The following is a 14,508-nucleotide window of genomic DNA, read 5'->3' as shown; positions in this document are numbered from 1 at the left end:
TTCACAGCACCAACTCCTATCAAACCCTAGTTCATCTCTTGTGTTCAATCTTTGTATCAAAACTATAGATTGGTGCTTGTGGGTGACTAGTAGTGTTGATTACATCTTGTAGTTGATTACTATATGGTTTATTTGATGGAAGATTATATGTTCATATCCATTATGCTATTTAATACCCCTCTGATCTAGAGCATGTTTATCATTTTTGAGTAGTTACTTTTGTTCTTGAGGTCACGGGAGAAATCATGTTGCAAGTAATCATGTGAACTTGATATGTGTTTGATATTTTGATGATATGTATGTTGCCATTCTCTTAGTGGTGTCATGTTTAAAGGGCATGTAGCCCCTAAGTGTGGTTTTGGTAATTAAATGACAATCTCTATGGACTAATGTTTTCAGTGAGATATATTTGAAAGTTTTGTCCATAGATAGTGCCTCAAGGATATTGGACGGAATCAAGGATGAAGTCCATATATATGAAGATAGTGCCTCAAGGATATTGGACGGAATCAAGGATGAAGTCCATATATATATGAAGATAGTGCCTCAAGGATATTGGACGGAATCAAGGATGAAGTCCATATATATGAAGATATATTTGCCCTATGCTTTGGTATTAAATGACAATTCCTATGGAGCATCAAGTGCATTGAATCTTATATGAAGATATGTTCCATAGTGATGCTTGAAGTGAATTGGGTTGTTTTGTGAAGTCTGCCATAAAAGCATCCGAAGAAGTCCTCATGGTATCCTTCTCTAGATACCCCGTGCACACGGGCTTATACTGTGCGCACGGGGTCGAGTGTCAACTCTCTGGATACCCCGTGCTCACAGGGCCTAGGTGTTGGCTCTCGAGATCCCATATCCAGTGAGGTTTCAAGTTGGTCTTCGGGTACTTCTATTTGAAGCCATCAAGATTGGTTTCAATGCCTAATCTAATTATGTTCATGATGGAGTGCATTGGAGGATCTCAAAGATTGATATATTTGGGCTTCTAAGGATCAAGGCTTGAGAGAGTAATCAAAGAGAAGAATTCAAGTTATGGTTTCAAGACAAGATCATGGTGAGCTCATGTGTTGGGTTTAGGTTGATCAAGTCTTGAAGCAAACAACTAGAGTGAAGAATTCATTGTGCCTCTCAAGATATTATGATGGAGGGCTTTTAAGGATCAAGGGCTTGAGAGAATAATCAAAGAGAAGAATTCAAGTTATGGTCTCAAGACAAGATCATGGTGAGCTCATGTGTTGGGTTTCGGCTGATCGAGTCTTGATGCAAGCAACTAGAGTGACGAATTCATTATGCCTCTCAAGAGATTGTGATGGAGTTTTAGAAGGGCAAGTGGTGACCAAGATGTATTCATAGTGGAACTTGATATGATCATGGAAGAGTCTTTGGTGATATAGTCTTGAAGTAATGAAGGGAAATGAAGAGTTCATTGTGGCTTTCAAGAAACCAAGATGGAGCTTCAAGTAAAGATGTTGGTTGACCAAGATGAAGCTTGAAGATTATATCTAAGTGGTCAACTCTCAAAGCACAAACATTGTACCATGTGAGATCAAGTGATCTAGTGGTATGGTAAGTAATTGTGAATTGTGCTTTGTTACCTAACCCATGCTATGTGTTTGGTATGTCTATGTGGGTTAGGTGTTTCTCATGGGCTTGCATCAAAAGGAAAGATCTCAAGTAGCCTATGTGTGGATGACATCAAGTGGTGATGGTCATCGGGTTCGGGGAGTCCAAGTGCAAGATGAGAAGCCAGAGGTTATATGCTTTGAAGCTTGCGGTCCACATCATGATAATGCTCATGTGAAGATGGGTTTAAGTTAAGGCTTCCCTCATTGCAATATGAGGAATCAATTCAAGCATCTTCACCAAGTGGTTGTGGACAAGAAAGGGATTCCAACTTGAGACAAGCATTGGAGTCATCACCAAGCTCAAGTTGAATATGAAAGGCAAAGGTATACCTTAGCTAGGTTTTCCTAGTTTTTCCGGTCTCATGGTGCTTGGAGGGAGACCGGATTATAGGTTTGATAGCCGTACTATCAAGAGGGACTCTCTGGCAAGTAGCTTGATCATGTCGCATGTAGAGAGCTCAAACCTTTGCATTAATTGCATGATTTATTATTGTTGATCTTGGGTGGTTCTCTATGTGAGGACCTTGGGCTTTTCCATAGCTTCAAAACGAGCCCAAGATCATCGAATTCGGAGTCCGTATGCCCAAGTTATCACTGTTTTAGTGGGCTGCTGCAGGCTGTTCTGGGTACCCCGTGGACACGGGGTTTTTGACCCCTGTGGGCACGGGGCCCTGTGCACACGGGCTTGTACCGTGCGCACGGGACCCCGTGGGCACGGGGTCTAAACCCCCGTGGGCACGGGGTGTCCAGGAAGTGTCCGTTGCAGCCCCAACGGCTAGTTTTGGAAGTTGGCTATAAAAGAGCCCTTCCTCCCCACCGGTTTGGGGGTTGTTTATTCAGATTCTAACCATCATTTTGAGCCTCTTACCACCTCTCCCAAACCCCTATCTCCCTTCTAAGTGAAGCCGGATTTGTGGATGGATCTTGGAGTCATTTGTTGATTTCCTCCATTGCATCCCCTCTCTTCAATCTCCCACTTTCTTGAGTTGCATCTTGTGAGATTGAGAGAGTGAGTTGAGCATTTGTTGCTTGACCTTGCATTGCATTTGTTGCATTGGTTTGAGCTCCCCGCATCGATTTGTTCGTGTGAGAGCCCGTGAGTTTATTACTCTTGGAGGCTTCGCCTCCTAGACGGTTTGGTGATATATTGAGAAGATTGTGAAGAGGCCTATGTGGCCAAGGTTTCCCCGGAAGCTTCCTTTTGTGGTGTGCTCCGAGGAAGGGTGTTCAAGTGGCCTAGGTGGTCAAGTTCCTCCGGAAGCTTCCGTGGTTGTGGTGTGCTCTGGAGAGGTTTGTAATGGTGTGGTGGTCGCCTTCAAGACCAACCCCGAGTGAACCGAGGCTCATCCGTTGGGGGTGACTCGAAAGGGAGAATATGGTGAGTCACTTGGTGACGCCCCGGAGCTTTGGCTTCGGCACCGCTCTAACGGAGATTAGCACTCTCACGAGTGTGAACTTCGGGATAAATCCGCATCCCCGACTCACTTGTGGTTATCTCATACCGACACCCTTTACTTTCCGCAATTCATACTTGCCCATATTGATATATCTTGTGATAGTTGAATTGCTTTGTTGTTCCTTCATTTCCATATCTTGTGATATAGTTTGTGCTTGCTAGTTTGCTTAATTGCCTATCTTGTTTAGCATAGGTTGTTGGTGCACTTAGTTGAGCCTAGCATATTTAGGATTTGTGCTTGAAAAGTATCCGTTAGTTTAATTCCGCATTAGGATAAAGCCAAATCCATAAAAGTTTTAAAACTCCTATTCACCCCCCCCCTCTAGTCGTCGTCTAGATCATTTCAATTGGTATCAGAGCTTTGGTCTCTCCTTTGTGGGCTTCACCGCCTAGTGAGTAAAGATGTCGACTAGTGGTATAGTGCATGATGACACTTTTTGTTTTAGTGGCACAAACTATCACTTGTGGAAAATTCGCATGCTTTGTCATTTTCGGACCATGGGTCCATGTTTTGTGCGAATTGTTCTTGTAGGGGCTTCTCCGTGGAAGGACGACCTTTTTCCAACTAGTGAGGAAAATGATGATATGCTTTGTGGATATAGTGCTAAGAATGCCATTATCCGGTTTATATCCCTCGAAGTATTTGAGTCTATCATGACCTGTGTGACGGCTCATGATATGTGGACCAAACTTGAAGAAATATATGGTGGGTCCAATCTTGTTGATATTCATCATCTTTCGGAGGAGTTAATTGAGGAGGTCTCCACATCTTCAAATCATGAAGATCTCCATATTGCTTCTTCCTCCGTGTACTTGGACATTTCAACTTCTTCCGCCTCACCATCATGTGGCATGTCCCAAGGTAATGACATGGTGAGTGAAAATATCATTTGTGATGATTGTGATGATGTGCTCAACATTGTTGATCTTACATGTATACATGGTAGTGTTGTAGATTCTATGGACTTGAGCATATCTAGCAAAAATGACTTACATTCTTGTGTTGATATGCTTGATACTCCTTGTTTCCATGATCTATGTGCTTCTATTTCCTCTAGTTGTTGTTTTACTAACCATGTAGAGGAAACAAGAGAAAATAGTGCACACATCATTAATGAGGAAATTGCTAGAGGAGCAAAGAAGGACATCACCTTGTTGGAGAGGAAATGCTATGAGTGTCAAGAGGATGGACATGGATATCCTACTCTTGATGATAAAGAAACTGCCTCTCCAAAAGAATCATCATCAACCTCCGATGTTCACATGTGCCTCATGACAAGAGGTAATAATGAGGTATCATCTACTCTTTGTAATGATATTGATGAGAGTAATGATGAATGTGATAGGGATATGAGTCAAGAAATATATGATATTGGTAATTCTCTTCGTGGGGTAAATAAGAACACTTATGAGATGTTTAAAGATCTTATCACTCATTTTGGAAAGTGTAATGATTTACTTCATGAAGAGCAAGAACAAAATGAAAAACTTGATTGTAACCTTCTTGATGCTCTAGAAACTCTTAGAGACTTAGAGTCTTCTAAAGAAGAGATTGAAGTTGCTCATGATCAACTTAAAGAGGATTTTGAGCACCTTGACCTTGTCTACAAGAATGTCAAAGGAGAGCTCACCAAACTCTCTAAGTCATATGAGGAACTTCAAGCTACTCATGTGAAGTCTCTAGTTTCTTCTAACTCCTCTCATATTGTCAATGATACTTGTGCTACTAACTCTACTTCTTGTGAAGCATATATCTTGAAGGAGAATGTTGAGCTAAGGGCTCAACTTGCTTTGCTAACTAGCAATTATGGAAGATTAGAAGAAAGTCATGAAAAGCTCTCGGGCTCTCATGATGACCTTCTAATCTCCCATGAAAGGCTAAAGTTAGCTCATGAGGCTATTTTTACTAAGGTAACATCGTGTGAGCCTCATGTGGACATTAGCACTAATTCTACTCAAAATGCTTTATTGACATGTGTTAGTCCTAGTGATTCATCTAGACATATTATTGCTAATTTTTGTGATGAATTGCTCTCCTTGCCTTGTTGCTCTAACAATGAAGCTTCTACTTCCTCTAGTGCTTTTGTTGATACTAACCTTGTAGAGGAAAACAAAGAGCTCAAGGCCCAAGTCACTATTTTAAAGAAAGACTTGGAAATATGTCATGAAGGAAATACCTCTCTCAATGCTATCTTGAGTGTTAAAAAATCCCCTCATGACAAGGGCGGACTTGGTTTCATCTCCAACAATAAGAAGTCCAAGAGAAAGAAGAATGGACAAGATCAAGTCAAGAATCCGGCCAACATTACATGCTTCAAGTGCAAGAATGTTGGACACCATGTGAGATCTTGTTCATTGAAGAAGAAGGCTTCAAAAGTGAAGCATCAAGGGAAGTGTCCTCAAGTTCAATCTCAAGGTCAACCTCATGTTGAAGAAAGGCCACTACCAATGATGAACAAAGATAATGCTCCCCAAGTTGATGAAATAAAGAAGAAGAGAAGGGGGAGCACATGTTGCTATATTTGTCGTGAGAAGGGACACATATCCTCATCTTGTCCCAACAGTAACATCCCTAAGCCTCCTCTCGTCAATGATCATTATTCGCTTAGGAAGGATGTTGTTGGCAATTTGTTTGCCAAGTTTGTTGGTGCCCAAAGTGGTTTGGAAATGGAAAAGACCATTTGGGTTGCCAAGCCTATTGTGACTAACTTATTAGGACCCAACTTGGTTGGGGACCATCAAGCTCAAACTTGATAAATAGGTGTGTGGAGGACATTGGAGATTTGGCTAGTCCTTGAAGAAAAGAATATTCATCATTTATTTGTTCGAGCCAAGTCATGTGGTTTATCTTCATATTATCTATCCAATGTTCCTCCTTGCGGTAACTTGTATTTTTATTGCTTACATTGAAAGTTCTTGCCCCTTGCATGCTTAGGTTTTGTATCTAGCATGTGCATTTATATGTTGTATTTTCTAGTATGCTTGATTTGTGTTATCTATCATGTGTAGGTTGCATTGCACATCATATAGTGGTGCTTGTTGTTTTGAGCCTTTATTGTATCTTGTTTGGCTCTTGCGAGAAATTAGTGGATCATCACATTATGGGGGAGTGCTATGTTTTGTGCACATCACAAACCCAAAATGTGAATATGAGAAATACCACATAGTATTGATACTCAATATTATCTAGTCACTATGTGGTATGTCAAGCTCATTTGAAATTCAAATTCTCAGAGTATCCATTAGTTATCTCTTTTAGGTGGTTATTTGCCTCTGTTGTATGCCTACCGTGGTATCCAGAAAGTTGCACCAGAAAAGTTCTGGATACCCCGTGCGCATGGGGTGTTGCGTAACTCTCTGGGTACCCCGTGCGCACGGGGTCTTTTGACCCCCGTGCGCACGGGGTACTGTGTAACTCCCTGGATACCCCGTGTGCACGGGGTCTTTTGACCCCCATGCGCACGGGGTGGTTGTTGATTATGATCTTGTGCTTCTTCGTATTCTACCATCGAGTGTTTATTCCAAATACCAATTGGTATTTCTTCTTGTGGTAGATTTTATGATCATCTTCTTCTCGGCTTGTGCTTCAACTTGCCTTATCTCACTCTTGTACTATCTATTATCTACTTGAGTGAGATAAGCCTTTGAGCATGTGTGTAATGTATATCCTATATGCTCTTTGGTTTTTGCTTAGTTCATAAGTTGTACTTTTCTTGCGGTCCTGTGTGGATTCGTCTCTTTGATATAATTTGGTCAACTTGAATGCTTTATGTTATTTTTGAAGTATTCTTTGTTTAAGTGTTCTCTTGTCCAAATTGTATCTCTTTGGATCTTGGTAGGCATGTGCATGCATATTTATTTATATACTTTTTCATGCCTTGATTTCTCTACTTGACCCTCTCTATAGGGTAAACTCCATCAAATCATTACTGATTAAAAGTGCGCATGAACTTCAAGTTCATATCCTTTTGCACATATTTAATATGGAGTTTGCCCTATGTATTATGGTTGGACTAACTCTTCGGACCCAATAAGTTTGGGGACCAAATTGTACCTTAATGTGTTTTAGGTACGTTGGAGAAGCATTGGATGCTTGTCTTATTCATGAGGAAGGTGGAGACACCATGGAAAATGATTAGAGCTAAGCTTGGTTGATTCATTGATTTGAGAGAGAAGATAAATGAAAACCCGGTTCGGTTGTAAGTGTTTCATTCTCACCATGTAAACCCAGTTATACAAAATTTGGGTACTTTTGTTGGGTATGCATCAAACTCCCACACTTACTATATTCTCAATAAGTCCATGGGATGTATTGAGGAAATGGTGAATGTGGAGTGTGATGAGAATAACAGCTTCCATGCAGAGCAATTTGTTTCAAGTGTTGTAGGTGATGAGGCTCCTTCCCAAGCTACAAGTACAATGGGGATTGGTCATATTCTTCCACAAGAAATACCCCTTGTCCATGTAGAAGAAGAAGGAGTAAGAGCCCCTCTTGTGGATCAACCACAAGGGAAGTCATCACCCCGAACACAAGAGCAAGATGCTATGGGAGATCATGTACCTATCCAAGAACAAGATCAAGTCCCTCATGTTCGCGTACTAGATCAAGGTCCCCTTGAACCAATGCTTTCTCTCTCGGTAACAAATACTTACTTCATGCATTTATTTAAATTAGAGTCAACATTGTGTATGTTGCATCCTAGCATGATTAGTACTTGTTGAGTGAGTGCTTGTATGTTTTGTGTATATGTTTGCACTCATGAGTTGTTGGATATATTTGGACCCATGCTTAACATGATTATCATATTGGATATCTCCATTATCCCTTGTCCAAAATATGTTCTTTGGATCCTTTGAATGTTTGATTCTCTTGTCATATCATTTTGGTGCATTCTATGGATCCTCAATATAGTGTGAATTTCTTCGTTTGTTCATAACTGGATATGTGCATTTGATTCCACTCACAATATGAGAAATGCACAAATTAAGGAGGAACTCATACTATATTGGCCGTCTAGATTTTTCTTCCATTTTGGCACTTGTTGCCAATGGGGGAGAAGTTTTTAGAGGGTTTAGGGTAAAGTGGGTTGGTTCCTGTCATTCATGCTTATCTACTTCTGTTGTGCTTGCTCGTTGCATGGATGTGTATATAGAGGAAACTCCACCAAGTTATTTCCTGTGCATATATTGTGGGGGAGTTTGCTCTATATATTGTGGTTCCACTAGCATCAAATTCTTGTGTAGTATTTCGATGCTAGTACAACCGGTTTTGATAACATCAACTATCTTTGTGATGTTTGAGGCTATCAAAACCACCTCAAGTATACAATTTATTCTCGGATAGATTGCATACTTGTTTTAAATTCATTATATAAACCCTCTTGTTGAGATTGTCATCAATTACCAAAATGGGGGAGATTGAAAGGGCATGTAGCCCCTAAGTGTGGTTTTGGTAATTAAATGACAATCTCTATGGACTAATGTTTTCAGTGAGATATATTTGAAGGTTTCGTCCATAGATAGTGCCTCAAGGATATTGGACGGAATCAAGGATGAAGTCCATATATATGAAGATAGTGCCTCAAGGATATTGGACGGAATCAAGGATGAAGTCCATATATATATGAAGATAGTGCCTCAAGGATATTGGACGGAATCAAGGATGAAGTCCATATATACGAAGATATATTTGCCCTATGCTTTGGTATTAAATGAAAATTCCTATGGAGCATCAAGTGCATTGAATCTTATATGAAGATATGTTCCATAGTGATGCTTGAAGTGCATTGGGTTGTTTTGTGAAGTCTGCCATCAAAGCATCCGAAGAAGTCCTCATGGTATCCTTCTCTAGATACCCCGTGCACACGGGCTTGTACCGTGCACACGGGGTCGAGTGTCAACTCTCTGGATACCCCGTGCTCACGGGGCCTAGGTGTTGGCTCTCGAGATCCCATATCCAGTGAGGTTTCAAGTTGGTCTTCGGGTACTTCTATTTGAAGCCATCAAGATTGGTTTCAATGCCTAATCTAATTATGTTCATGATGGAGTGCATTGGAGGATCTCAAAGATTGATATATTTGGGCTTCTGAGGATCAAGGCTTGAGAGAGTAATCAAAGATAAGAATTCAAGTTATGGTTTCAAGACAAGATCATGGTGAGCTCATGTGTTGGGTTTAGGTTGATCAAGTCTTGAAGCAAACAACTAGAGTGAAGAATTCATTGTGCCTCTCAAGATATTATGATGGAGGGCTTTTAAGGATCAAGGGCTTGAGAGAATAATCAAAGAGAAGAATTCAAGTTATGGTCTCAAGACAAGATCATGGTGAGCTCATGTGTTGGGTTTCGGCTGATCAAGTCTTGATGCAAGCAACTAGAGTTACGAATTCATTATGCCTCTCAAGAGATTGTGATGGAGTTTTAGAAGGGCAAGTGGTGACCAAGATGTATTCATAGTGGAACTTGATATGATCATGGAAGAGTCTTTGTTGATATAGTCTTGAAGCAATGAAGGGAAATGAAGAGTTCATTGTGGCTTTCAAGAAACCAAGATGGAGCTTCGAGTAAAGATGTTGGTTGACCAAGATGAAGCTCGAAGATTATATCTAAGTGGTCAACTCTCAAAGCACAAACATTGTACCACGTGAGATCAAGTGATCTAGTGGTATGGTAAGTAATTGTGAATTGTGCTTTGTTACCTAACCCATGATATGTGTTTAGTATGTCTATGTGGGTTAGGTGTTTCTCATGGGCTTGCATCAAAAGGAAAGATCTCAAGTAGCCTATGTGTGGATGACATCAAGTGGTGATGGTCATCGGGTTCGGGGAGTCCAAGTGCAAGATGAGAAGCCAGAGGTTATATGCTTTGAAGCTTGCGGTCCACATCATGATAATGCTCATGTGAAGATGGGTTTAAGTTAAGGCTTCCCTCATTGCAATATGAGGAATCAATTCAAGCATCTTCACCAAGTGGTTGTGGACAAGAAAGGGATTCCAACTTGAGACAAGCATTGGAGTCATCACCAAGCTCAAGTTGAATATGAAAGGCAGAAGTATACCTTAGCTAGGTTTTCCTAGTTTTGCCGGTCTCATGGTGCTTGGAGGGAGACCGGATTATAGGTTTGATAGCCGTACTATCAAGAGGGACTCTCTGGCAAGTAGCTTGATCATGTCGCATGTAGAGAGCTCAAACCTTTGCATTAATTTCATCATTTATTATTGTTGATCTTGGGTATTTCTCTATGTGAGGACCTTGGGCTTTTCCATAGCTTCAAAACGAGCCCAAGATCATCGAATTCGGAGTCCGTATGCCCAAGTTATCACTGTTTTAGTGGGCTGCTGCAGGCTGTTCTGGGTACCCCGTGGACACGGGGTTTTTGACCCCCGTGGGCACGGGGCCCCGTGCACACGGGCTTGTACCGTGCGCACGGGACCCCGTGGGCACGGGGTCTAAACCCCCGTGGGCACGGGGTGTCCAGGAAGTGTCCGTTGGAGCCCCAACGGCTAGTTTTGGAAGTTGGCTATAAAAGAGCCCTTCCTCCCCACCGGTTTGGGGGTTGTTTATTCAGATTATAAACATCATTTTGAGCCTCTTACCACCTCTCCCAAACCCCTATCTTCCTTCTAAGTGAAGCGGGATTTGTGGATGGATCTTGGAGTCATTTGTTGATTTCCTCCATTGCATCCCGTCTCTTCAATCTCCCACTTTCTTGAGTTGCATCTTGTGAGATTGAGAGAGTGAGTTGAGCATTTGTCGCTTGACCTTGCATTGCATTTGTTGCATTGGTTTGAGCTCCCCGCATCGATTTGTTCGTGTGAGAGCCCGTGAGTTTATTACTCTTGGAGGCTTCGCCTCCTAGACAGTTTGGTGATATATTGAGAAGATTGTGAAGAGGCCTATGTGGCCAAGGTTTCCCCGGAAGCTTCCTTTTGTGGTGTGCTCCGAGGAAGGGTGTTCAAGTGGCCTAGGTGGTCAAGTTCCTCCGGAAGCTTCCGTGGTTGTGGTGTGCTCCGGAGAGGTTTGTAAAGGTGTGGTGGTCGCCTTCAAGACCAACCCCGAGTGAACCGAGGCTCATCCGTTGGGGGTGACTCGAAAGGGAGAATACGGTGAGTCACTTGGTGACGCCCCAGAGCTTTGGCTTCGGCACCGCTCTAACGGAGATTAGCACTCTCACGAGTGTGAACTTCGGGATAAACCGTGTCCCCAACTCACTTGTGGTTATCTCATACCCACACCCTTTACTTTCCGCAATTCATACTTGCCCATATTGATATATCTTGTGATAGTTGAATTGCTTTGTTGTTCCTTCATTTCCATATCTTGTGATATAGTTTGTGCTTGCTAGTTTGCTTAATTGCCTATCTTGTTTAGCATAGGTTGTTGGTGCACTTAGTTGAGCCTAGCATATTTAGGATTTGTGCTTGAAAAGTATCCGTTAGTTTAATTCCGCATTAGGATAAAGCCAAATCCGTAAAAGTTATAAAACTCCTATTCACCCCCCCTCTAGTCGTCATCTAGATCATTTCACATGTGAACGTCAACTACATGACACTTCACCATATTTTGGCCTAAGGGAATGATTTGTGGAGTAGTTATTAGATGGTGGGTTGCGGGAGTGACAGAAGCTTAAACCCCAGTTTATGCGCTATTTTGTAAGGGACCGATTGGATCCAAAAGTTTAATGCTATGGTTAGAATTTATTCTTAATAATTTTCTCATAGTTGCGGATGCTTGCAAGAGGGTTAATCATAAGTAGGAGGTTTGTTCAAGTAATAACAGCACCTAAGCACCGGTACCGAACACGAATTAAGCCAACATGATGAAGGTGACTAGATGAAATTCCCGTGTACCCTCAAGAACACTTTGCTTATCATAAGGACCGTTTTGGCCTGTCCTTTGCCTCAAAAGGATTGGGCTACCTTGCTGCACTTTTGTTACTACTATCGTTACATGCTCGTTACAAATTATCTTGCTACCAAACTACTCCGTTACTTGCAATTTTAGCACTTGCAGACATTACCTTGCTGAAAACCACTTGTCATTTCCTACTGCTCCTCGTTGGGTTCGACATTCTTACTTATCGAAAAGGCTACAATTGACCCATATACTTGTGGGTCATCAGAGACCATCGAGATGGTTTCGTTTGTGATCCGGAGGTGATCACCGTGGTATGATGATGATCATGGTTACAAGGTAACCGAGATGGTAAGCGAGTCTAAAAGGCCCTGTTATGAGCACTGTCACTTCATGGGTAGCATGCTAGTTCTTGCATTTAACCTTCTTAAATGTCATGTTGTTGTTTACCATTGTTGCTTCATTTGTGTGATGTTCCGAGTACATTCAAAGTACTCACTTGGCGTGTCATGCCAGTTTCAGGAGAAGCTATACCGGAGTTGGAGTTGCATCGTTGCATCGCAGTCTAGATCGTGTCCACATCAGTGTCCCTGTGATATGGAGTCCTTCTATGTCGTCTTTCCAATGTCGTGTAGTTGTATACGGCTCTCCTCGTGTTCACTAATAATGTACATATGTGCAGCAGCATCTGATACGTCTCCAACGTATCTATAATTTTTGATTGCTCCATGCTACTTTATCTACTATTTTGGACTATATTGGGCATTATTTTCCACTTTTATATTATTTTTGGGACTAACCTATTAACCGGAGGCCCAGCCCAGAATTGCTGTTTTTTGCCTATTTCAGTGTTTCGAAGAAACGGAATATCAGACGGAGTCCAAACGGAATAAAACCTTCGGGAACATGATTTTCTCACCGAACGTGATCCAGGAGACTTGGACCCTGCTCCAAGGAACAAAAGAGGCGGTCACGAGGGTGGGGGCACCCCCCTAGGGCGCGCCCCCTGCCTCGTGGGCCCCCTGTTGCTCCACCGACGTACTCCTTCCTCCTATATATACCTACATATCCCCAAACGATCAGAACAGGAGCCAAAAACCGAATTCCACCGCCGCAACCTTCTGTATCCACGAGATCCCATCTTGGGGCCTGTTCCGGAGCTCCGCCGGAGGGGGCATCCACCATGGAGGGCTTCTACATCAACACCATAGCCCCTCCGATGAAGTGTGAGTAGTTTACTTCAGACCTTCGGGTCCATAGCTAGTAGCTAGATGGCTTCTTCTCTCTTTTTGGATCTCAATACAATGTTCTCTCCCTCTCTCGTGGAGATCTATTCGATGTAATCTTCTTTTTGCGGTGTGTTTGTTGAGACCGATGAATTGTGGGTTTATGATCCAACTTATCTATGAACAATATTTGAATCTTCTCTGAATTCTTTTATGTATGATTGAGTTATCTTTGCAAGTCTCTTCGAATTATCCTTTTGGTTTGGCCAACTAGATTGGTAGTTCTTGCAATGGGAGAACTGCTTAGCTTTGGGTTCAATCTTGCGGTGTCCTTTCCTAGTGACAGAAGGGGCAGCAAGGCACGTATTGTATTGTTGCCATCGAGGATAACAAGATGGTTTTTTTTATCATATTGCATGAATTTATCCCTCTACATCATGTCATCTTGCTTAAGGCGTTACTCTATTTTTAACTTAATACTCTAGATGCATGCTGGATAGCGGTCGATGAGTGGAGTAATAGTAGTAGATGCAGAATTGTTTCGATCTACTTGACTTGGACGTGATGCCTATATACATGATATACCTAGATATACTCATAATTATGCTCAATTCCATCAATTGCTCAACAGTAATTTGTTCACCCACCTTAGAATATCTATGCTCTTGAGAGAAGCCACTAGTGAAACCTATGGCCCCCGGGTCTATTCTCATCATATCAATCTCCATTACTTGCTTTGTTTTTACTTTGCCTTTTACTTTTCACTTTGCATCTATATACCAAAAATACCAAAAATATTATTTATCATCTCTATCAGATCTCACTCTCGTAAGTGACCATGAAGGGATTGACAACCCCTAATCGCGTTGGTTGCGAGGAGCTATCGTTTTGTGTAGGTACGAGGGACTTGTGCGTGGTCTCCTAGTAGATTGATACCTTGGTTCTCAAAAACTGAGGGAAACACTTAAGGTACTTTGCTGCATCATCTTCTCCTCTTCGGGGAAATCCAACGCAGTGCTCAAGAGGTAGCGACATCGTGTGTGCCGCTTGGCCTCGCTATCTGATGTAATATCGAACCTCTGTATCAATAAAGCGGATGTCCGTCTGTACCAGGTTGTTGTGCCTTGCCAGAAGACATGATCCATGGGATGGCAATGCAAGGTAAATTGGTTGCTCTGAGACGGAGTGCCACAACACGAGAAAGTACATCCGCGAGTTCATGATCGCTAATAAGGACAAGGAAACTATTCTCCTTTCTTATCATCCCATGTTAGTCATCCGCGGATATCCTTTTTTAAGTTTTAATCATTCCTTTGCAAGCATGGAGGCTAATTTGAGGTG

The sequence above is a fragment of the Triticum dicoccoides genome, chromosome 2B (genome assembly GCF_002162155.2).
Source record: "Triticum dicoccoides isolate Atlit2015 ecotype Zavitan chromosome 2B, WEW_v2.0, whole genome shotgun sequence".
Classification (NCBI taxonomy): domain Eukaryota; kingdom Viridiplantae; phylum Streptophyta; class Magnoliopsida; order Poales; family Poaceae; genus Triticum; species Triticum dicoccoides.
The sequence above is the reverse complement of the archived record's forward strand: the minus strand, read 5'-3'. Positions refer to the sequence as shown.